At 36.6% G+C, this 26654-nt stretch overlaps 1 protein-coding gene across 4 annotated transcripts in view; it reads left to right on the top strand.

Annotated features, from left to right (window-relative positions):
* sema3b (sema domain, immunoglobulin domain (Ig), short basic domain, secreted, (semaphorin) 3B) overlaps positions 1-26654 on the top strand; it is a 116530-nt gene that overhangs the window by 58731 nt on the left and 31145 nt on the right. The gene's annotated exons all lie outside the window — the stretch shown is intronic.

Raw genomic sequence — 26654 nt, 5'->3', positions numbered from 1 at the left:
TATTAAAAGATTAAATGGTCTGTGAATAAGGGAGAGACAGAGATACAGATCAAGACTGGACGATTGATAGGGACAGACATGTTCATTCTGTGAGTGTGTTTCTGCTGAAATATTTACCCCGGTGCAACTCTGACGGTTCCCGTGTTGCTCATGGGATGATGTTCTTTGGTTCAGACAAAGAGCAAAAGACTGTTATCATCACTTCAGCATCAACATTTTATGATTCTTATATTTCCATCCCTCAAACTGTCACAGATTAAAGATGTAAAATGAAAAGATGAGAGTATGCATTCACAAACAAACACAAAAGTTTAGTTTTGTTAGTGCATTCCCAAAAATAAAGGGTTTTAAAGGGATGTTTCATAGTTTAGGATGTTTATATCTAACAGATATATCAATTCACCTTTGTTCGTGCGGCAATAAGGCTTTACAACCTTACATTTTAGCAAGTTTAAATTTTAACATTTTTAATATATGGGTCTTTCCTATGTTTCTTTGTTACTATTTATGAAGTTATTATGAAGCATGCTGGATTGTATTTTTGTGTTTGCTAGTGATTTGTCTCTTTATGTGTTTGTTATATCATGAATTGCTACTGCCCTTATTTAATTGCCCTTGGTGAGATTAATAAAATTGTTAAACTTATAGTAATATCATTCATTTATTACTTAGGGGTTGCCACAGCAGAATGAACCGCCAACTTATCCAGCATGTTTTACGCAGCAGATGCCCTTTCAGCTGCAACCCATCACTGGGAAACACCCATATAGTCTGACATGCACTACAGCCAATTTAGCTTACCCAATTCACCTATACCACAGGTGTTTGAACTGTGGGGGAAACCGGAGCACCTTGAGGAAAGCCACACCAACAAAGGAAGAACATGCAAACTCCACACGGAAATGCCTGCTGATCCAGTCGGGGCTCAAATCAGCAACCTTCTTGCTGTGAGGCGATCATGCTAACCACTGAGCCACTGTGTCGCCATAGTAATATCATGTAAAATAAAAAATTTTGGACCCCACAGAACCTTTAGTAGGAAAGTTCTTTAACAAGTGAAAAGAACAGTTTAATAATCGAAATATCTCGTTTCCACTGTAAAGCACCTTTAGCCAACTGGACATTTTTCATGGATGTTGAAAGTTCTTCGTAGAACCATCAATACTGTAGAGAACCTTTATTTTCGAGAATGAATGAAAACTGTGCTATCTATTTTTATATAAACATCTGTCTGTAATTGCTTATTATTACTAGTCATTTCTAAATCAAAATCAACACCATTTTGTGTGTATTGTTAATACAAATATTATTTTAAAAATAGTTTATTTAATACAGAATTATTAGTATAACAGTATTATAGATTAAATAAATAATTAAATTAATAAAAAAAACATTTAAACTTATTTTTCCAACTGACAACTTCCCAGATGATCCAAAAAAAAGTTGTATTCCCAGATTTTGCCCTCAAACTATAGTAAAGAATGTGTATACTCAAAAACACATAATCCATACCATGCACTACCCAAAACAGTAATTAGGCTCACAAACACTTTCATAGCTCCCCTCTCATACACACACACACTTTACGCAAGCATTCACGCAGAAGCACCATGTGCTGTGTTTTTGGTCAGCTGTGTTTTTAGTGAGGGGGGAAAAATGTGTTGTTTTAGTTGCGCCTCTAGTGAGAGAATGTATGTGTGTGTGCTTGAAAAAATGACACACAGACACACAAGCGACTGGTCCCAGACTCTCCTTTAATGTGCATCTCCAAGTGACTTTCTTTATTTCTCTCTGGCTCCTTGATTCCTGCTCTCAGGATTAGGGGGTGGGTAGCGAGACAGAGCGAGAGTAAGTAAGAGAGATTGAGAGTGAGATGGCTTTTAGCCCGGTGCCTCAGCCGGTGTGGATCGTTAATTGAGCTTCTCCCATAGGGGGGTATCAGAACCCAGATTAATTTGGCTCCCCCTTCTAACACACACACACATGTGATTTAACCCTCACACAAACTCACACTCTTTTTTTGACTATTTATGAAAATATATTCTATTTGACCACAGTTGTCAGATGTCCTGTCGCTGCTGGAGTTTCTATCCTGATAGGAGATTGCGGGTGGATTTGGGCGAGAGTCTCTATAGTGGAGTTATTGATTGCTTTGTGGAGTGTAGCACTATTTAACTGCTGGGACCCATAGGCCTGGACTCATTAGGTTGTCTTCATCTGTGCATTGCTGTCTTGAATTTTTATGGGTTTCTAAGTAATGGAAAGACATTGCAAAATTCTGGGTTCTCCAGGTCTGAAAGAGTCCTCCATACAATATAAAAAAGAAGTAATGGAAAAGCATTTATAAAGGCATCATATGTCCTCAAATATATATAGATTTTTTTTGTAAACGATTTAGCTGGCAGGGAGTGCCTCAGTTTATCGGGCCACCGATATGATCATTGATTTTTGGTCAAATGGGTAATAAATCTATAAAAGTTAAAGGGTATATTTTCTTTTTTATATTTTTTTCAATTAGCTGCAAAAGGTGCATAAATTATGTTGCGTAACACCACATTTTTCAAAGCAAAATCCAATTTTCAACTCAAACTTCTCCTTGATTAGTAAAATAACATCAGATTGGAAAATAATATCGATAACACTTTACAATAAGGTTCATTAGTTAATGCATTTACTAACATTAACTAATCATGAACAACACATGAACAGCATTTATTAATCATAATTGAACATTTACTAATGCATTATTAACATCCAAGTCCATCCTTGTTAACATTAGTTAATGCACCATGAGTTAACTGAACTAACAATGAACTACTGTATTTTCATTAACTAATGTTAACTAACATGAACAAATACAGTAGTAGATGTATTGTTCATTGTTTGTTCATGTTAGTAATTGCATTAATTAACATTAACTAATGAACCTTATTGTAAAGTGTGACCATAATATCTTTGAAGTCTGAAAGGCTTGAATGTAACTCTAAACTTCTCATAAAATAAACACTAAACTATGAATGTGCTAATTTGCAGTCAGTCACGTCAGCTCTACCTGCTCTACTTTTATTGAGTCAGTGGAAGTAATTGCTGGAGTTAATGCTGCATCATGGCAAGTGGAAATTTTGGATTAAGAGTTATCACCTTGACAATCACTGCCATTTCAGGAAAGAATCTGTTAGTGTGCTGTATTTATTTTGGTTTTGAATTGATTTTAGCTTAGATAACCTGGGAAAGTGTGTTTCTTAATCACTGAAAACTGTCACTCATCTGTTCAGTGTTATCTCAAAGTTTGCACAATTATCTTTTTATTTGGATATTGTATATGCAGTGTCTTTAATGGAGGATTCACAATGCACTAAACAGCATATTGAGGAGTGGATTCTAACTACATAATCACCTCTGATTCTTTCATTGCATTAAAGAAATTACAGATAAGTCTGTGATTGGCAGCAGTGTTCAAAGTTGCAGAAACACTTTGTTGACAGACACAGACAAATGCTGATAATGACATAAAAGTTTTGCCTTGTGAGATGATAGGATTGGGAAACCTAGTAATTTTTGAGACCTAGTAATGATGTTGAATGATAAATTTGCACACTTTAAAAACACCAAATAGACATGTAAACAATCTTGAATTCCTCAAGTTCACTACAGGATGGTCTTTAAAATCATTGTTTAGTAAAATGCATCCCTGTTTCTGAGCAAATTACCTTTTTTATTTAGTCAGTTTTTTATAAACAGTTGGCCCAGTTTACTGATTGATTCATTGAGCATTCATAAAAAAATACAAATAGGATATATTTTGCCCTGGGATAAATTTCTGAGAGCTGAGGAATATGAACCCTGAACTATATTTTCTTGCAGTTTTTATTTTCAGTTTTTATTTCAAGCTGATGTGTATACTTTAGATAATCGGTTACTGGGCATGTTTTCTCATACGTGCCATTTCTTGTAAATTGGGTTTTATTTTACTGGTTTCTTTAACCGTCCTTTGCCAGACTCAAACCCCAGTCCAGTCCGATCCTCCAGCCAAGTCTGGCAGTGTTCTCTGTGAGCAACCAAGCAAACCCACGCTGAAAAAGCTGCCCATACAGAAGTAAGCTGTGAGTAGTAACACCCTGTAGCATTCGTTTTCCACAGAAAAAGCAGCTATTCTGTAACCAGAGGGACATATTTCTATGTTCTCAGAAATGTGTCCCTGGGCACATTTAACCTATGAGCCTGTGTTGAAAGAAAAAAAAACTTTTTGTGTTATCACATGCCTGAAAAAGGAGGCGGAATTGTTTTTGATGTTGGAAAATAGAGCTGTGAACCTACACTGGTCTCACGGTTCGGTTCGGTTACAATTATCATGCCATCGATTCAGTTAAACTCGATATCTTGGTGAACCACGGTGCATTGACGGTGCTTTTCATACACAGTTTTATATTTTCTTCACAGGAGTAATTCTTGTAATAAAATGTATGAATATATTTATTTATGTACTATTTGTAAACAATTTTGTCATTTAATACAAACAGTCAGATAGCTATATAAACTGTACCTTTTAACAACACGAGCATTTATAGCAAATAATATAAACAAATATAAATATCCTGCTTTCTGATCCTTGTCTACCAAGTTCTCTTATACCTCTTTGATTGGTCACACCCTCAACAAAAACGGCTTTGATTGGCTCTTGCAAGCTGCGCTCTTCACAGATGTGTGACACTGATAAGCGGCAGGTGGCAGCGGCGATCACAAGTGATCCATGAAAGACATGGTGGAGAAAACTCTGCAGGCATGCGCTCGTGTCTGTATCCAAAAGTATCTCTGTAAAACAGCTGAGAGGGGAGGAAAAATCACACCGGCAGATCAAATGGGCCACAGTGTTTGTGTGTGTGTGTGTGTGTGTGTGAGTGAGTGAGTGAGTGAGTGAGAGAGAGAGAGAGAGAGAGAGAGAGAGAGAGAAAGAAAGAAATGGAGTACTTTCATTCTCTCAATCGCAGTGAAATAGGGGCTTCTCTTGTAAATGTCAGTGAAAGACTGATCCAGCAAACACACACGCAGTGATATTGTGCAAAGTTTATGAGTTTTAAGTATTTGGAGTGTTATAAAAACTCACGTTCACCTCCCTCGCGACAGAGCGATTATGATTATTACTGAACCGATACCGAATTGCCCGCGTCTGCATCATGGCGCACCGGAAAAAAAAATTAATTTTGACACCCCTATTGAAAAACCCGAAAATTTTACTTATACACCCTTTAGGATATTATTGGTGGACACAGCAATCACAGAAAATTATTTCTGGCTCCTGGCTCGACCAGGTGGCATTTCTGTGTGGAGTTTGCATGTTCTCCCAATGTTTGCGTAGGTTTCCTCCAGGTCCTACGGTTTTCCCCACAGTCCAAAGACATGTGCTATAGGTGAATTGAAGAAACTAAATTGGTTGTGTGTGTGAATGAGAAAGTGTATAGGTGTTTAAAATAAATGTTCTGGGTTGATTACAATACATGCCAGAGTAATTGCTAGTTCATTCTGCTGTGGCGACCCATAATAATCAAGGGCTAAGCTGAAGGATAGTGAGTGAGTAGTGAGTTTAAATTTTAGTTTAAAAACTATTGTTACACAATCTTTTTTCCACTGTTGTAATACTAAGGAACAGACAGCTGAAGACAGTTAATATTCTGACAGTAAAGATGGGAAGGTTGGTTAGATCTTAAATTTCTATCTCACATGTTCAGATACTGAATATGTTACTGACTACTGAATAAGTTATTGGAAGTGTTTCCCCCCCCCACATATTGGTTATTTACAGCATATTATTACCAGCCAGAACTGTAATATTTTCTAGAGGTTCTCCAAATCGTTTATTTGTGCCTCGATCTTGAGAGATTTAATATTAAAGCTTTGTTGACACAAATTCCCACTAGGACACTACTATTAGTGCTCGGTGCACATTTATGCACTGGACTTATTTATATCAATTCAATATATTTGCTGACAATTATAGTTTTTCTGTAATACATTAAGGAAAAAAAGAGTTCTTTACTATTGTTTTATTCAAATTCTACAAACTAAATATGTTTTTTCTCTTTGGGCAATATTGCAATTGAACTTGACCTAACTCAAACACAAAACTTCTATTAAACTCTAGAATTAAGTTCATAATCAGAAGCCACAACAGTATTATAAAGTGTGCCATATTTTGATCTTAAACAAGCGTACAAGAACCTTAAGCGCATTATTATTGCTCTAAGCAAAGTGCGCATGTGCTCAGACAACTCTGTGAATGAACTCGTTATTCTGCTTTAAATTGCTAAATACACATTTTTACACTTTCAGTTTGTTTGTGTAAAACTTTAACAAGTGCAAGACTGTTACGTGCACCTTTTATTGTGTTTTATTTATTATAAGCACTGTTTTTTGTGATGACACATCCTAAGCATCATAAGTTTTATAATCTTTTACAGTCATTTGAAGTCTGAACTTATCTGTGCTTGTAGCTTGAGCCAAACCGAACTGCTTGTTTGGGATATAGCTAGCAGAAGTTAATAATTGAACAATAACAGAGCTATCAAAACTGCTTATCTTTTTTTGTTTTGATTATTCAGATACTGAGTTTGTTTATTGGTGAGGCTCTGTGACTTTCTTGAGTATGTCCACTGAGAATTGTAGAGGATATGAAAACACGTGAAGAACAGGACAGAGTCAACAAGTGCAAAAGCATTGACCAGGTCAATTTACCGAAGGTGGGACGACAAACATGGAGGGAGAGGAAAAGATGAACAGATAAGGGCACAATGACAGACCAGGAAGCAGTGAAGGAGAGTTTTGATTTTTTTTTGTTTTTTTGGTATGGATACTGTAGCAAATGCACATCATGTATGTTTATATACGACCGTTACTGTGCGTGTGTGTGCTTTTTTATGTTTATGACGTAGGTGTGTGTATGTGTGAATGTGCTGATTAAGGTCATTGTTGATGGTCTTTTGTGCTGCTGTTGTCACATTTCACTTTTTACAGTACGCAAACTCTCACAAATACACACTAAATGCAGTTTTGCTAAATATTTTGAAGTCAGTAAGATTGTTTAGGCTGCAGTTTTTGAAGTTTTTACTGTAGCTTATCAAGGCTGTATTTCTTGTATTAATATATATCCAAATAACACTTATCTTTCAATATATTTAACATTTCATTATTTATTGCTTTGGCATTCTATATTTTTACTCCCGCCTTCGTTGTAACATGAAATTCATAATTTCCATATCTCGACATAGGACTCAAGAAACATCATCTTCATACTGTATGTACAACTCAGTATTTTTATTATCACATTTTTAATACATTTTTAGGATTGTTAGAGTTGTAAAGAGCAGGATTTATTTTAAATTGACATTTTTGCAAAATTATAAAAATGTTTCTGTCACGTTTAGTTAATCTAATGCACACTTGCTGAAAAAAGTATTCATTCTGTATCTTTCAAAGAATCTTTTGAATAGAGGTGATTTTTGTGTTCGTGATGGCATTTGCTAAACCTCAGATGGCTAGATAGGGGATAAAGATAATTTATGAGCATTTCAAAAAAATGAGTAGCATTTCAGATACCCTCAAACTCAGTTTTGACATGTTTTATTACATTTTGCTAGGACATTTCTGAATATTTGACCCACACAAGAATAGTTAAACCTGTTCACACACTCATATACACTCATTCCTCAGATAACAAAGATAATGCATAACTTTGGCCTTGATAAATTCTGCTTTTGGCTTAAGAATTTTTCCATCACTATGTTTATTTTCTTAGCCTATAGTGGCATGATGTCATTAAACAGTGCCCGCAGAAGTGTGTGTGTTTGAGTCTTCATATGGGTCTGAAAAGATGACAAAACATTGTTGCTTGATTAAAAAGAGGGAGGCATTCCTGAATGCATACTTTTTAAATCAGCGAGTGTGTTTGTTTGTGTAATACGTGTGAGTGTGTGTGTCTGTTGTTATAAGGACATGATTAAAGAGGAAACAGATAAACCATTATGACCTGCAGGTTCCAGTTTGGGCTGGAAAGTTTGCCAGTGTAAAAAAAAGAATGAATGAAATGCAAGACCACATTGTTTCATTCAATTTAATTTAATTCAAGTTTATTTGTAAAGCATTTTTTTACAATAATTATTGTTTCATTATAACATTAATTCATTCATTTTCTTCTCGGCTTAATCGCTTTATTAATCTGGGGTCGCCACAGCGGAATGAACCGCCAACTTATCCAGCACATATTTTACGCAGCAGATGCCCTTCCAGCTGCAACCCGTTTCTGGAAAATTGTAACATAACAGTCAAATTAAGTTAAAGTTACAATCAAATACAAGTTATTATATACAAATATAGTTAACCTGTCCTGCAGTTTTACAGCACATAGGTGATGTCTATGTGTACATGTTTAATGAAGTGTATTAGTATTTAAGTGTATGTGTTTTCCTTGAGGTTCTCGATGGTTGGCATCATCTCTTCACAGGTCTTAGATCACGCCAATGACACTGCACAATCATTAGAGGCCTCAGGATGGGCATCCTCAGGTGGAAATAGAGAACAAAGAAAATAATTATTGTAGCTGCTGTTCATAATGTATTTGAATAGGAGATATTAAATGTCAATGCGAAAATAAAAAGAGCTATAAAGAAAATAGGACTTACATAAACATAAACATTTAAAACATTGTAGTATTTCTTACAAAATGCTTGGTGCATTAAGACACAAGGAGACTACCTTGTTCTACAGGTAGCATGTATGCTTTAGATAGGTCTTTCATCTAGTTTTTAAGTGAGAGAGTGTGCTTGAGCCTCGGACATTATCAGAAAGGCTGTTCCAGAGTTTAGGAGCCATAAATAAGAAGGCTCGACCTCCTTTAGTAGACTTTGGTATTCTAGGTACTACCAGAAGCCCTGATTTTTTAAATTTTAAAGAGCGGGTTAGTTTGTAGTGAGACAGAAGGTAGGTTAGATAAACAGGGGCTAGACTATTTAAAACTTTATGGCCCAGTTTCACAAACAGGGTTTAGATTAAGCCAGGACTAGGCCTTAGTTAAATTAGGCTATTTAAGCCACATTTATAAAAATGGCCTCAGAAAAATATACTACTGGTGTGCACTTGGTGATAAAATATGACACTGACATATTTTAGGACATCTCACCGCACGTTATTTTGAGTTCATACAGCTCAAACATGCAATTTAATCTTGACTAGCCTTAAACCTTGTTTGTGAAACCGGGGTATAGGTAAGAAGCATTATTTTATAAAAGATACTGAACTTAACAGGCAGCCAGTGTAAGGAAAATAAAACTGGGGTGATATAGATGTTTAATTTATTACTGAAATGATCCCAGTTAGCAAAATGGATGAATTTATCCTTAGTTCTTCCATTGCTAATTAAGGAAAAGTTTATTTCTATTATTGATTTGTTTTCTCATTATTTAACTGTTTTTATTTTATGTCTTTCTTCAATCAAAGAAAAGGTAAGGTTTAGAGGACTACAAAACAAAATGCAGAACAAAAACTCAAAAAAGTACAACAAACGTGGCTGAAAATCATAAAATATACGTCAGAGTAATTGGCAGTTCATTCCACTGTGGTGGCACCTATTTAATCAGGGACTAAGCCGAAGGATAGTTAGTATGTGAATACATGAATAATACAGCAAAACATATTGACAATTCTTCTTACTAACTGAAATTCTGAAGACCTATATTTTCACTTGGAAAAAACTATTACTTGTCTTCCCTTTCTTTCATTAACTTTACTAAGGCCTTACTCACACTATGTACAGTTGCCTCGAACCAGGCCAAAGCATGCTTGTCCCCCCTCCTGTCTCCCCCGACAGCCCGCACTCACATTACAATCGGGCCTGGGCGCGCTTACGTCATCGATACTGCGCTGTTAAGTGAGTGCTATCGCTCAGCACAGTGGAGATTTCTCTAGTTATATTGTTTCAGTCGTTTTATATGCAGTCAAATATTTCGTCAAACAGTCCTTAGGGCTGCAATGACACACAGTCAAATATTTCGCCGAACAGATTCGCCACTTTTGACGCTCATAAACAATCATAAAGCCCTCGTGCTGCAGGAATGAGGAGGTTTGCTGAAGGCGTGCAGCTGTCGTGCAGTGAGGTGTCTGCATCCTTTATAAACTACGGCAGTTTGCGTTCATTGAACAGTAAGAATGATTAATAAATCCATATGAAACAGTCCCTTAAAAGTCGCGTCTCGCTTTCAGTTTCGGGCTTTGGCGCGTTTTGCACTCACACACAAGTGTACCGTGCCAAAGCCCAAGTGAACTGTGCTCAGGCCCACCTCTTCCAACCGGGCCAGGGCCTGAGCCCGATTCAGCGCACTCACATTTCCTCCCTGGGCAGGGTTCGGATAGCATAGTGTGAGTAGGCCCTAAAGTGCCTCTAGAGACACGTGAAAGCATGAGAAACGCACCAATCTTTAAAATCCCTCCATGGCCATTAACATGCAACTGAAGTGGATCAAACAGAGGAAATATTCCATAAATAATCAGACTGTAATTACTTTTCTTATCATTATGATAATGATGACCTTAAAAATAAGCATCTATCAGGCAATACCGATATGGTTACCAAGATTTTATGCTTTAAAAATTCTGTTACAATTATATTTACTACAAGTGCTTGCCTTGGTCCAGATTTGTGCTGAGCAAATTTCCCTAGTTCATATTACTTGGTGACATCGTTCCTTTAAGGAATTATTAAGAAGCTTAGCAACTAAATAGGTAACAGTCTTTCTCTTGCTTTTTTAACTATCTTTTTAAACTGTTAGTTGTTCACTTTCAGCCTCGCTAGAGCTGATTCTGATGGGGCACAGAATACATCGTGACACCTCTTTAAAAGGTGCGAATGACTGTGTGACGCTGATAGATTTCCCTTTTAATAGAACTGAACTGAGTGTGACTGGACACACACACAGGTTCAGATCCATCGGCTAAAGATGCCACTATATATATAGAAGGACAGAGACACAGTCGAAGAGAAAAAGAAAGAACGATACATTAAAAAAGCATTAGGGATTATGGGTAATGGAGAAGGCCCGTCAGTGTGGATTAGCTAATGCTCATCAGAGAGTAGAAATGGGTGTGTGTATGTAGAAATTCATGAAGGGGGGGGGGTTGAATGTGTCCCTACTTACACCCCTAAATAGTATGCCGCTCATGTCTCTGTGTGTGTGTGTGTGTGTGTGTGTGTGTGTGTGTGTGTGTGTGTGTGTGTGTGTGTGTGTGTGTGTGTGTGTGTGTGTGTGTGTGTGTGTGTGTGTTTGTGTGTGTGTGTGTGGTTAGGTTGCATCCCAGCTCATTACTCCATAGTGGTCGAATAAAGTGTGTGTTCAGCAGGAGCTTTTAAATAATGAAAGAAGATAGAAGATATCGGACTTGCCCAGATAGTAGTGTGTGAGTGTGTTTGTGTGAGTGTGTGTTTGAGTCCAAGGATAAGGAGAGATGGGGGTGGTTGCAGTTTCTGATTTGATACCCACAAACCTCTAACAAGCAACCTGCTTTAGTGTTAGTGAGCCAAAGAAAATAATCCTGTCTTAGCAAACTTATTTGATTTCTTGAATGGGATAGCGCTTATCTGCTGCTGACACATTTACATACTGTAGAAGAGCTACTGAGAAAACAAATGATCAAGTGAAATATAATGACTGTGTGTGTGTGTGTGTGTGTGTGTGTGTGTGTGTGTGTGTGTGTGTGTGTGTAGTGCTGAAGGTTCATTGCTTTTGAGATTCTGCCCACTAGCACTCTCAGCTGTAGTAAATCAATACCTGTCAATCACATACACACATACACACACACACCTGGCTTCTGTACACACCCTCGATGGTTATTTGCCCTAGGGCACCTCAAAGCAGATAGTGGGGCAGTTTTGTCTGTGTATGAGTGTGTGGAGATGTGAAATGTGGAATTCTTTGGTTTCTTTTTACTCTGTTGTATGTTACCGGTGAGGGATGTGTTTTCGAAAATCATCATTAGCTAACTAAGGTCCCAAGTTCCGTCGTTACAGACATTGTTTACAAACAAACACAGAATATATGTTAGCAAAGTGATTTTATATGGTATATTTTTAATAACATTTGTAAAGGAAACATTGGCCCTACATGTGCCATTTACAAATATTTCAGTGAATATGGAAAACGAGTGCATATTTTTGCCAAAGCTAATATTACATTTTAATTTTTTTTTGTTTGTTTAATTTAATTTTTGTTTAAGTAACTCAAAAAAAGTAATTAGAAATAACATTTCACACGTTCTCATTAGCATGGGCTTTTTTATGCATGTTTGCTGATATTGACCTCTTATAAAATAATAGCAAAGTGTGCTTGTGTGTGTGGGCGATGAGACCACAGTAGAGGCAAAGATTAAAATGCCTGCTTGCATTACTTAGAAACTTTAGGTTTAAACATTGCAAAATGTGTTTATTTTTTATTTTATTTTCATTCATTCATTTTCCTTCTGCTTAGTCCCTTTATTGATCAGGGGTCGCCAAAGTGGAATGAACTGCCAACTTTTCCAGCATATGTTTTAAGCAGCGGATGCCCTTCCAGCCACAACCCAACTCTGGGAAACACCCGTACTTGCTCGCATTCACACACATACACATTAGGGCCAATTTAGCTTATTCAGTTCACCTATACCACGTCTTTGGTCTGTGGGAGAAATCGAAGCACCTGGAGGAAACCCACATCAACACAGGGAGAACATGCAAACTCCACACAGAAATGCCAACTGATCCAACCGGGGCTCGAGCCAGCGACCTTCTTGCTGTGAGGCGACAGTGCTAACCACTGAGCCACCGTGACGCCCCTTATTTTATTAGATTTATTTTTATTTTATTTCATTAACTTTCATTAAAACTTGCAATTAATAATATAAATGTAACCTTGATGAGGTAATAGTGGTGGAAAATTTGAAATATATATTTGATAAAGAGAAGCAGAAATTAATTTGGATGGGGATGACTGGGAGGCCATATTTGTAAGGGCTAATGGAGGGAATTTGGCCAGGCTACTGGGGTTATACCACTACTCTTTTGCGATTTTTAATGACTACAGAGAGTCAGGACCTCGGTTTAAAGTCTCATCCGAAAAATGATATAAATAAATACATTCATTTTGACAGCTTATTTATTTAAAGTTCATTCAAAATTGCTGTTAATTCTCTCATTTTTAAGCCATCAAAGATGCAGGGACTTTATTTCTAGTGTGTAATGTTAAAGGAGATTTTTAGTTAAAAATAGACTTATTGGTTATTCAAGAAATGCTAGTCAATGACTTTTGGTGCTTTTTAAGTCCCAGAAAAAGCAAACAAAAATACATACAGGAAAACAAAGTTAATACTAATTACTTGGCTCTAACAATATATCGTGGTCTTTATGTAACAAAAACATCAGACTGTGCAGGAAACTGAGCATTATTTACATTATTGCCTTTAATCCACAGCCGCACGACAATCTGGAGCACAAGTGTTTTGTTACATAATGACATGAGCTGATGTTTAATTTACATTGGAGAGAAAAGCATGTGTTTTATCTTCAATCAAAATGTCACTTGTCATTTTGATGTTCCTTTTTGGGGCAGAGCTTTTGCTTTAGATGTCTCCAATGTCCTGGAATTAAAGGACTAGTCAATCATTTGCACAGCCTCTTATCTTAAAGGAGATATTGGAATGGGGTCTAGTCATGGTCAACATTCACTTTGATTGTATGGGATGAAAACTGGGACATTGCGTTAGATACCTATACGTATAAGTCCATAAAAGATATATTTTTCTTACTTTCAATTCATGCTGCATGTTTTTACAAGGGTGGAACATTATTACTTTCAGGTTTTATTTTAATTTTTTATACATATTTTGGTCACTGTGTCTCAAATTATATTCTGCGTGAAAACCTAATTTTGTATATAATATTTGCGTTACGGTGGCGCAGTGGGTAGCACGATCGCCTTACAATAAGAAGGTCGGGAGTTGCATTCCCTGCATTCGCGTGGGTTTTTTTCCTGGGGGCTTTGGTTTTCCCCACAAGTTCAAAGACATGTGCTATACGTAGGTGAATTGGGTAATTTAAATTTTCTGTGAGTGTGTACTGTATCTGTGTTTTCCAGTACTGGGTTGCAGCTGGAAGGGCATCCGCTGCTTGAAACGTGCTGGATAAATTGACGGTTCATTCCGTTATGGCGACCCCTGATGAATAAAGGGACTAAGCTGAAAAGAAAATGAATGAATGAATAAATGTTTATAATGTTCTCATTTTGATGACTTTATGGCTGGAATAATCCACATATGTCACCACCTAAAATTTTTAATGTAAAAAACATCCATGATAAGCAGCTCAAAACACTGGATATACAATGGTTGCACTTGCAACAAAAAAGCAAAAAATCAAAGTCACTCATGTGAGTCGCCAATAGACTGTATAAACAAGGGTCACACCATATCTTTATGTATTTTAGCTGCTGTTTTGGAAGCACAGTGATCCCTCGCATCCCCATATATCATTTACTTTGTATGTTATTCACATGTTGTAGCTGCTATATAACCTGTGTGTGCATTTGCACACTGCCTCTGCTTGTAAATTCATAACACTTTTGATCGATTCATGAGATCGGCCACATTAGCGAGTACTGATCGAATCATTAAATGTGATTATCGAACGATACCGACCGACCAATCGATTGGAGCACCCCAAATAATAAGCCTCTAATGGCAAATTTGGCATTGAGGTAATTTGAGGTCATTTATATTCTCACTATAACTAGTAGAAATTGCTAACTTCCTCTATATTGTAATGTACATCTGAGTGAAAAATATTGTTGAAAAAAAAGTAAGTGTATGGTGGGTTCTTTACATCTCTTATTGACTGGATGGCAATTCATCTGAAAAAAAGCATGCACTGCCTATATGAAATTAGTGCATTTTAAGAAGACTGTAAGATTGGAGTAGTCAGTTATTTCACCAGAAAATGAAATTATAACAAGTTGGTTCAAATTTCAAAGTCAAAACAAAAATATAAATGAATAAATAAACTATTTGCATCGATAGGATGTTCATAACAAGATTATTATAGTGCATTTTAAATAATAAATCAGATGGCAGATGTTTAGTTTAATTAGACAGATTGCATGTCTTTGAGTATGTTGCGTAACTTTAATCAGTTTGAGTTACACTATCATTCTGTTTAAACAAGGTATTAGAATAGAATAACACTTTATTTACTCGCTGAAGCTGTCTTTCTTTCTCAGTCTGTGTTTATAGGCGGTTTGTGCTGTGTGAAATGACGTTTGTGCAGTTCTCTTGCAGCTGCGCTCATTACTGAATTAAATTAAACATTCACCAAACTAAACACAAAGTCTTGAGTGTGTGCATACAAGGCTGATGTCTACTCCCTCCTTTTGTAGATTTAGTTTCCTTGGAGTCTTAAAAACAAAACAAAATATAGCCCTAAAATCTTAAATTTACAGAAGTGTTCTGGGATTTAGATGTGTTTTTGTTGTTGTTGCTAATTCAGTGGGGTTTCAGATGTTTCTTTTGCTATTTCAGTTATAATGTGTTTTGTTATGACTACAACTGCGAGAGCAACATTATGCTATAGGTGTTGCATTCATAATGGTCTTAAGAAGTTTTAAATATACTTGGATATACCTGCAGAGTTCCTGTGGTTATCCAGACTCAGGTACTTGATATTTGTTATGAGCTGTATGTTACATAGCTGTTTGTGGATACACAAAGTAAAGATGGTGGTTATGAATGCTTTGTGATTCTCATCACCAACAGTACATACATTTCACTGCTCAGTTCAGTTGAAATAGACATTTCAGTGGAATTACAACACTAAAGTTTGTAAAACATCTAGAAACTTCCTTTTCTCACACATACAGATCAGTTAATAAAGCATCACTTAAGCATGTTTCCTTGCAAAATACTCAAATAGTGCCTCAAAACAATCTATGAAACCTGTTTTCAAAAGTTAGCTTTTTCAGGCCCCCTAAAATCCTACTGTTTATAAATGAATGTTTAATGTTTAAAAAAACATTTTCTAATGTTGTAAACTTGCTCAGTAACTCACCTGGTGCAGTATAGGGTTGTAACAATATACCGGTATGACGGTTTACCACGATTTGAACGTGCACGATTATCATACCATGAACAATTGCATATCAACGGTTTTAACCCTTAAAGACCGAGACAGCCGCCCGCGGCTAAAAATAAGTATTGCTCTTAAATGTTTAATAACTTTTGATCCGCTGATCCGATTCATACAATTCAAAGATTGGCATAAAGAAGAGAATCTCAGCTTTCCAGTGCTGTATCACATAACATTCGCGAATCAGTGCGGTTACGTCATCAACATTTGACAACGCTGATTTGACAAAGAAACGCTCGTCACTGTGTCTCCGGACAAATCAGACATGATACATTGATGCATTGTCCCTCCTCCATGCACAGATTGGTTCAAACTCGCTATATCACAACTAATAAGCATAGGTTTCGCTTTTGTTTGTGGACCAAGCTTTTTGAACAACACGGAATGAGAGAAAGGCATACATTTATGCGCGGCTAAATAAAACGCAAGTTTTTCATGAAATAATTCTCATACTAAGTACTTTTGCATGCACAGCAGCACAGAAACATGACAAAACAGTGACACAGCAAAGACGAACTGCTGCTCTTGCTGTTTTCAAAAGACGCAAATGAAGATGCAGCTGTTTGTCTGCATTGCAGACAACCATATCCAAATCCATATCCACAGACAACCATATCCATGCTGGCACATAAAACCTAAGGATGTTCCATATTGAATCTAGTTTCGTTATGTAACTATTTATAGTATAGTAAATATTTATATTTACTGAGGATTTGCACCATGTTTATTTGGACTTTATTTGGACTTTGACACATTATTTATTATTTTCTTATTTTTATTTGTTCATTGTAAGTGGTGTTGTTTATAGTAACTAAAAATATATTATTTGGAAAAAGTCAAATTTGCTTCACTGTTCTATTATTTTGTAACATTTGTAACATACCGTATACCGCAAAACCGTCAAACCGTGGTATTGTTTTAGACGATTATCATACCGTGAAAAATTCATACCGTTACAACCCTAGTGCAGTATTAAACTTATGATAAGAAGCACTTGGTTTGACAGCATCGTCTTTCGGGTGACACATTGTCTTTCAGATGAGATGTTAAAGCAGTGTCCTGACTCTCTGTGGTCATTAAAATTCCCATGCCACTTGTAAAGAGTAGGGGTGTAACCCCAGTGTCCTGGCCAAATTCCCTCCATTTGGCCCTATTTTCATCATAGCCTCCCAATCATCCCTGTCCACCAAATTGGCTGTATGTGTGTTTTTATGTTGCTATAGGTATGTATTTATCATCAAACTGGATTGCTTTATGAAGATGTTAGATACTGTAACTTTGCTGTGCAGTTTGCATCTGTATATGTGATTAAGCACTTTTTCATAGGGAATTTGTTATTGTTTGCAGGCCATTAAATAATTTGTTTCCCCGCATATCACCAATTCCAGTTTCTCAGGCAGAGAGTTGTAACAGATATATCTCAGTCTCTGTCTGACCCATAATAGATGGGGTTTGGATTTTTTGGCTTTAGATCAGGAGAAAAGTGTCTTTTTGTCTGACTGAAAGCAAATTTCAGAGGTTTAAATGCCTTTTAATGTTGTGTGCCTGAGATTTTCCCTTGACCTGTTAAGTACATCTTGCTCTCTTTCTTTCTGAGGGTGATTTCCCAGATGGGCGGTTCCTTGGAAACCATAAATGGCCCACCTGCATGGCCCAATCATAGTTTTAACAGACACTCGAGAAACAAGGTGTGTGTAAAACCCATCTATCATCCTTTACTGCTGCCCCTGCCTTCCAATTACACTCTAATAGAGGGGATTTCTGCCTCTTTTGAGACAGCTCATCCAGAGGAAGTGGGTCTGTGTGTGTGTGCGTGTGACAGAAAGATAGAGTAGAAGCCAAGCTTCAAATTTAGCAAAACTGCAATAAAACCGACAAGGGATTAAATGTAAGGTATTATACAGTTTGGCGATGCCACAGTAAGTGTGTGACATTCAGATGGTCACATTGGGTTTGTGTGGAACTGACACCCAGATACTTGTGGGTCGAAGGCTCAAACTCCAGGAGTGATCCGCCACTCTCATCCCATCACATTCCCAGCAGAATCAGTCAAGCTGCTGATAATCTCTCACCATCCCCATGAATAACGGTACTGCTGGGTGTGTGTGTGTGTGTGTGTGTATGATCATTAGTATTATACCAGAGGCCTTGACAGCTTCCTGACGGTATGCTGTGACACGCTCGCACACACCGTCTCTTTATCCAGTCTCCAGAATCTCTTCTGACAGCTCTTACTGGGAACAGATATTCAGCCGCTCCAGGGATTCAGAAACTGCGTGTGAAGGCAGGGACAGGAACGGGAAGGAGAGAAAGGAGACTTGCCAAAGTGTTTTCCAAATCCACTTCCACTTCCATCCAAATAAGTATGACCTCCACTTCTCCTAGACAAAATTAAGAGGGAGGGACAGAAAAAAGAAGTCTGAAGAAGGTTGAAGTCATATAAATCAGTGTCAGTTTGCTTATTAAGCACCTGTCAATCATGTATAATCCTACCTGGGGGTGGAGCAAGGGATCAACCTCATCAGTGTGTGTGGTTTGTTGTTTTTCCCACTGGTTTCACTGGGTCAAAGACTTTGTCCCTACGGAAGTGACCTAGGTCTAGTGTTAAATCAGTCTCATGAGAAAAACAGTGTGCGTGTGTGTGGCGCAAAGAGCTGGAACAAATATTTGTAGAATTTTGATGATGGTTTGATGGTATTTAGCTGGTCTTTTATAAAAGTTGGTGCACTTAAATGAATTACGACACATACTGTAAAATTACGTTTAGTTTACTGTAAAAAAGACAATGAAAAATGTATTTTGCTTTAGCTGAACCTTACTTTTAACATATCCTAGCAGGCTCACAACATCATAAGACATTAATATTAGGTTAGATTTAAGTCATGATTTCAGGTAACAAAAATTCAATGTCTAGCCAGCATCCAAGGACAATGTTATTTTGAAGTCCATCAAAGACGTCAAATTACGTTAATATTTGGTTGATTTTAGGGTGAGTTGGAAAGTGACCAAAATCCAAAATCTCACAGATATCATAGTGGTAACATCCACATAATGTCAAGGTGTAACATGAGTAGACATTGATATTTGGTTGATTTTATGTTGTGTTGGAAAGTGACCAAAATCCAACATCTCACAGAAATCACTGTGGTAACCTCCACATAACGTGAAGGTGTAACATGAGTAGACGTTGATATTTGGTTGATTTTATGTTGTGTTGGAAAGTGACCAAAATCCAACATCTCACAGAAATCACTGTGGTAACCTCCACATAACGTGAAGGTGTAACATGAGTAGACGTTGATATTTGGTTGATTTTATGTTGTGTTGGAAAGTGACCAAAATCCAACATCTCACAGATATCACAGTGGTAACGTCCACATAACATCAAGGTGAAACATGTGTAGACGTTGATATCTGGTTGATTTTAGGTTGGACCTTGGACATTAACGTCAGGTTCTAATGTCAACTTGATTTTTATTTCCAAGCAAAATCCAATGTCCCCATGATGTTGGGGTTTTGTTTTGCTCGTTAAGGTTTGTTTTTTTCTACTTTTTCGTTGTCATGCTTTATATCACTTAGAGCGCATATGAGTGCTTAGTTTGTTGCACAAGGGCAGTTGATTGAACTTTAAAAGAGGTTGAAAGTGGACAAGCACAAAAGATGTTCAGACTTCTTCAGTGTCCTCCACTTGGGATTAGATTGATTCAATTTTAATGCTATTTATAAACAGGAGAAGGCTGGAATTAACTTTTAATTTATGTGTAAACTAACTCTCAGAATAGTTCACATGTAGAATATTAGTAGGTTATTAGGATTAGGGTTTTCTAGAAAAAAATAACCGGATAAAATTTACTGACACTTACTGAAATTTACTGAAACTCATTACTCAGTTTTTATACCATAATTTACACGATTTACCCAGAGAATGTATTGCTTCAATCTATAAATATGTCAATAAAATCATATAAAGTTAAATTTTCAACATTAAAATGTTCAGAAAGGAGATCAAGGTCCCATAATGCAGTTCAAAGGTGTAAATGAACACCTGTTGTTTTTTTTTTTTTTTTTTTTTTTAGATGAGTTTTTTTAGAGTTGCTTTAACAAGGTTTAATTACAATAAAAAAAAGTCACAGTAATAGTAAATGTGTGGATTATTACATGTGTGAATTGTGTTACTTTCCTGGCCACTTCAAAGACACAGAGGATTATGAGTAAAAGGGTTTAACTTCATGATGGTTTGACCCTGGAGGGAGAGATAAAGGGGGAGAGAAGAAGTGAGAGAGTGAAACAGAGAGACTATAGATAATATTCACTTTGAAAAGTGTGTGGAATGTGTGCAGACCCTAATCACAGGTTCGGAGACAAAGTTTTGTGAATGTCAGAGGAGAGTGTGAGAAGAAAACAGACCCATGAGAAACAAAAGTCTTAAACCAGGGCTGGGATGCGGAGCGTGTAATTTTCACTTTCTGAGCGCTGGTGTGTCTTTAGCCTAAATTAGCACATTTAACTGTCCACTGGGTGAGTTAGTAGGACTTTACGCAAGTTGCAGTGAGTCTCGCCTACAGGCCTATCAGATTTGAGCGTTTTGGGTAGAGCTCAATGGGTGACACTGTGATGTCGCCGTGGTGATAATCACCCTCTTAGTTCTGGAATTTGTTTTATGTCATGTTGGTGTGTCGACTACGGTCATGGTGATTTGCTACGGCTATTACAACTCAAGATACACTGACCCAGAGTCTGACACGGCCTTAGATGGACACACACACTATACACTATAACAAACTGAGTACATTTACTGGCCATTAATAGGGCAGATGTCATTCTAGTGATGGCCTTTGTTTAAAAAAATTACAAAGTTTTTGGGTGTTTTGTCAAATCAACATTAACCGGTTTTCTCCTACAATTACAATTCTACAGTGCTGACATTTTTTTCTGTGATGTAAAATGCATATATCTCAAATCTACAAGAAACTGAAAGTGTAGTTTGTTTTTAATGTCCTTTTAAATCTTATAGATTTTTGATGATAATAATTGTCCTTTTATAAAATATCCTTTAAATTCATAGAATTAATTAAATAATTGGACTTGTATGTTGCCTTTATTATTTACACTACCTACACTAGTGTCAGGAACAACAAATAATAACTTGACTTTTAGTTGATCATTTGGTATCAGAAGTGGCTTATATCAAAGGCAAAGACCTCTAGATTACACTTGTTTTACCAAAATAAACAAAAATGATGTACAGTATAGAATATAAAGTCATGGTGCAGTGGAAACAGAACAAATATTTGGATGACTCCCATGAGCTTGGAGGACTGCATCCATACATCTCTGCAATGACTCAAGTAACTTTATAATAAAGTCATCTGGAATGGCAAAGAAAGCGTTCTTGCAGGACTCCCAGAGTTCATCAAGGTTCTTTGGATTCAACTATAATGCCTTTTCCTTCATCTTACCCCAGAAATGCTCAATAATGTTCATTTCTGGTGACCGGGCAGGCCAATCCTGGAGCACATTGACCTTCTTTGCTTTCAGGAACTTTGTTGTGGAGGCTGATGTATGAGAAGGAGCGCTATCCTGCTAAAGAATTTGCCCTCTCCTGTGGTTTGTAATGTAATGGGCTGCACAAATGACGACAAGACTTTTGTCAGGTAGTGTATATATTTGTGTCATATTGCTACATAGAGGTGTTAAAACTATACTAATCTAAACAAATAGTGAACATTTTAATATTTATTTTGCCTAATTTCATTATTACATAAAGAAAAAAAAAAGGGTGTTTTTAAAGGTTCTAACATTTGTAATGACACCTTTTTTTAAGTAATCAGCATTGGTGAATTAGCCCTGATTTTTCATTACAACAAATGAAGGCATTTTGCTGTTCAGACCAGTTGTAGTTTTCTGGGGAAAATAAGTTCTAAATGACAATGTTTTGTTTGAGATTCATAAGACATGTTATCAGACCTTTGTAAAATAAAGCAAATCTTAACATTTTACTCAAAAACATGGCTAGAACATTTTTATAGCTGTATGTATGTCTGCAGAATTGGATATGTTTGATAGTCTAAAATGTAAACTAGTGAGAGTAAGAGATTTAACTTTTTATTAAAACCACAAAGCCAAAATTGGCTGAAATGACGTCACCTTCTGCATTACATAAGAGACTTGTAGAAAAGCACTAAACAGAAAGACCCAGTCCTTTAACAAGAAGTGAATCTCTCGTGTGCATGAATCAGCTGTTATTGACGTCAGTTGCCCTTGTTGACGTAATGCTCATTTGTTTAAGTCGTAGGATGTTGCGGTGTGGGACAACAGTGTCTAACTTTCTGAACTCCTGTGTCCTCTATTCAAAATTTATTAGAGAAACACCCTTCATTTAGTGCCAAGTGTATTGAAAAAACATTTTATGTTGTTTTATTAGGGTACTTTCTGATTTAACTGCATTTAGAACTTAACAGTCTGTTGCCTCTTTTACACAACTGGTCAAACTCTATCTACAGTACCAGGGACAATACTTTAACAGGACATCGCATACAAAGTCTAACACACAGCTATAGTGTTCTTTGAGTACAGTATCAAAGTACCTCTTGAACTCAAGGGGTTTAAAGTGTTTAATAGACTTTAAAGATTATACAGCAGTGCACAAATCAAATACCCGGCGTTACCATGGTAATCAGAAAAACCAGACTGGGGTTAAGGAGCGTTATTATCTGGGACACAGAGAGAGAGAAAGAGAGAATACCTCTTTTTTTGTCCTTTAAGTCCTCAACCCTTTGGAAGTGTTTGCACAGAGCCCTGCAACCATGGATCCATGCCAAACACACACAATGACACACAAGCACACACACACGTGTTTGTCCAGCTATCTTTGTGGAGAGCCGCCATAGACATCTATTGTTTTTATACTGACCAAACTGTTTTTTTTTCTTCTGAATGAACCTAATCCTAACCCTAAAAATAACACTCACAGAATTTTTGCATCAGATGAACATTTTATATTCGTTTTTCAATCATTTAAAGTAGCTGGTCCTGACAATGTCAAAATTGTCAGGTTTTCCAATCTGATGCACACACTATGTATGCTTTTTACAGAACTAAAAATTTAGTGATTTTAACACCGTATAAACTGCATAATCTATCCCTTATCTTAACCCTAACATGACTCTTGCTAGGTCTAAAAATCTAATTTGTTTATTTAATATGTAGTCTATTACACTGTAATACCAATATCATTATGTACATTCAGAGCTTGACATTAACACCTGCCAATAACCAAATGTGGGTATATTTCAGGTGTGGTGGGTTAGACAGATACTCCCACCATCTGCTTTGGCTAGTTGAAAATAATTTTTATATTGTAGATTTCTTAAAAGCAGGGTTTGACAATAGAGATGGCCCAATCTGTGTGCAAATGTGATCTTATAATCGAGAAGCAGCACTACTGACTAAAATAGTGTTCGTGCAAGCAAAAAACAGGTGAATACCGAATGAGAGGCCATTACTCGCTCGCAGACTGCGCGCAACTGTTTAAAAAGCGTGCATGTTCCCGTTTTCTGGTGCGAAGTAACCGTGCCTGGAAACGCAACTGCTGTGATTGGTTTTCTTCGATATAGACTGGACAAAATTTGATGCTTGTGCACCCATAGTCCTGCTACTTGAAGAGCTCCAGACGTTTTTGAAAAATGTCTTTTTGTAAGCAGTAGCAGTTTCCGCTTTTGATTTAACCATTCTTTGAACAGATTATGGGCTTAATGTTTACCGTGTGCTCAAGATCATCCTGGCATCATCACTCACTCTATGTTTTTTAATGGCTTTCTTTTACTTTTTCTTTTTCTTTTAAAAAGGTTTAATTATTTTTTTTACAATAACATTGCTTTAATAGGAGATTAACTCCCCATTTATGTTTTTAACCTTTAGCCAGTACAGACTAAACTGTACATAGTTTGATATATGGCAGTAATTCTTTAAAAAAAAAGAAAAAAGTTTTTGTTGAAATTTTGTTGAAATTGCTGTGTATATGGCATTTTTGTAAATGGTGTATATTGCTTTTTGGACAAATTATTTAAGATTTGTGGCTAAGAAATAATTATTTAAATATTTTTGGTGTGGTCTGAGATAAATTTGGTAAATTCTTAATTTGGTTAAGGCCTGAAAAGTCATGCGAAAAAAAAAAAATAATAATTGCATGTGACACTATGAAACTAAAACTTATTTGCTCTTGCACATTAAGCAAGTTCATAGACACACACAAAAATTGAAATGAATGATGAGGAATGTGGACATAACACAATATCTAAATAAAGTCATTTTAGCTTGTGAAAGTCAAATTTATGCATATAAAATATATTTTCCTAACAACTAATTTGTGGCTAGTGAAAATGGTGAGTGGCTAGTAACATTAGAAATCTAATTCCTATTAAGCCACAGTGGCGGGTGATCAAAAAAGTTGATGTCAAGCCCTGTGTACATTGGTCACACTTTAAGATAAGTTAATGTGAAAATTAGCAACAAAATCCAATGTTTGACTAAGAATTATTGCCTTATTTACTAACATTAACAAAGATGAATCAATACTGTAACAAATGTATTTGGTTAGGGTTCGGGTAGGTCGTAGCTAGGGCATTGCTATACAGTTGCTATGGTGTACTTACAGGGACTGTAAATTGACTTTAAGCTGCTGCATGGACACAATGACTTACTAGGTGGTTGCTCTAGCTTTGTGGGTGATTGCCAGGGCATTGCTGTGCAGTTGATGGTGTTAGGTGATGGTGAAAGTTCCCAGCAAGCATTTTTTGTTTTTTAAAAGATGTCTAATAGGCGCCTAATAGACGTCTAAACATAGTCGCCTTGGCTTAACATGGCTAAACTTGGGATGTCAGTGAAAATCAAAAAGACGTCTAAGAATAGGCCAAAGACTAAACTAGTCGTTAAATAGACAGAAATGAATGACTACACATATAAAGTCTGTCTAATCTGTCTATTTGACGACTAGTCTAGTTTTTAGGTTTGCACTGACAGCCCAAATTTAGCCTTGTTTTTGCCAAGCTGTCATCGTTTAAATGTCTATTATATGTGTCTTAAACATAAAACTGTTTGCTGGGTTGCTACAGGTAGGGCAATTATAGATGATGGTCTAGATGTTTAGCGTGACCAATGGTAAAAGTAATGCTTATCATACATACAGAGACTTACACATTCAGTCAAAGGATTTGAGACTCTTAGACAGCTGGTGCAATAAATTCAACCCTAACCCTTCCTCATTTGAACTCATCCTCTCGATCTCTCTTTCCCCCTTTTTTGTCTCTTTTAAAGTTCATTCTATCTATCATTCTGACAGAGGGCCTGTGTGAGAGAGCTTTGTACTTGTGTGTGTATTATTCTAAATGGACTGAGGGTTTGTGGCTGACCTGGGTGATCACTGAAGCCACACACACACACACATGCTGAAACTTGCAGTTTTTTGCTCCTGACAGTGCTAAGAGCTGCCAAATTCATTCTCTGGACTCCATTTGAAGGGATTTGTGTCTGTCTTTGTTTTGTATACACAGATTTATCTCTGAGAGTATAGTAGTTGATCTAAAGCAAGACAGTTTTGAGAGTTTTATGTTCACATCTTTGCGCCTGAGAGAAAGAGAGAGAGAGTCACAGAGACCAGTAAGGAGAGAGTAGCTCATGTTTGTGTGCCAGCATGACCTTGTGGGACCTACAAAAACCAAAACAGAAGAGAAACCAGCAAGGTGGGTTGTTTCATTTTAACATAAAGAGTGACATGATAGAAATTTCTCTTGTTTTTACCCAAGTAGAACAAAGTGCTAGTTTACCCCATCATTTACTCATAATTTTATTTTCAGCTGCATGTCTTTATTTCTTTTTTTTTCTTTCAGGGTATCCACGTGGTCTTGAAATATCTTAAAAGGTCTTAAATCTCAAAAGCAAAATTTTAGACTTTACAAAGTCTTAAATCTTCTGCAATGTTGTGCTGTAGGTCTTAAATTTTTTAATAGGTCTTAATTTTCTTTTGTTCATGTATACTGTAGCTACCCAATCTGGCCATTAATAGCCCGTTTCCACTGAGTGGTACAGTACGGTACAGGTCACCTTTATCAGGCTTGCATTTTCACTTCATGGTGTTCGACAAAATGTTTGACGTCATTCTCGCACAGGGAAAAAAGGTATACGGGTCATTCACATATCACATGAGAAGCACTTCTCACAAAACAGATGCTTGATACACATAAACGCTTATGTATAAATGTTCCTTAATAACCTTCCTATGAACATAATTTGATTATAACTGCAGATCAATGATAGTGTAAAACAGCCTACTGTATTGTCTGCAATATTAAATAAATAAATAAACAAATGCAACATATATGAACTCATACAGACCCTTACAGTCTCCGATATGTTACCAATTACAAAAAACTACACAACAAACATTTAGTCCTTATTTAAGTTCAAAAAC

The sequence above is a fragment of the Danio rerio genome, chromosome 8 (assembly GCF_049306965.1).
Source record: "Danio rerio strain Tuebingen ecotype United States chromosome 8, GRCz12tu, whole genome shotgun sequence".
Classification (NCBI taxonomy): Eukaryota; Metazoa; Chordata; class Actinopteri; order Cypriniformes; family Danionidae; genus Danio; species Danio rerio.
Note: the sequence above shows the minus strand (reverse complement) of the source record. Positions and strands in the feature narration are given on the sequence as shown.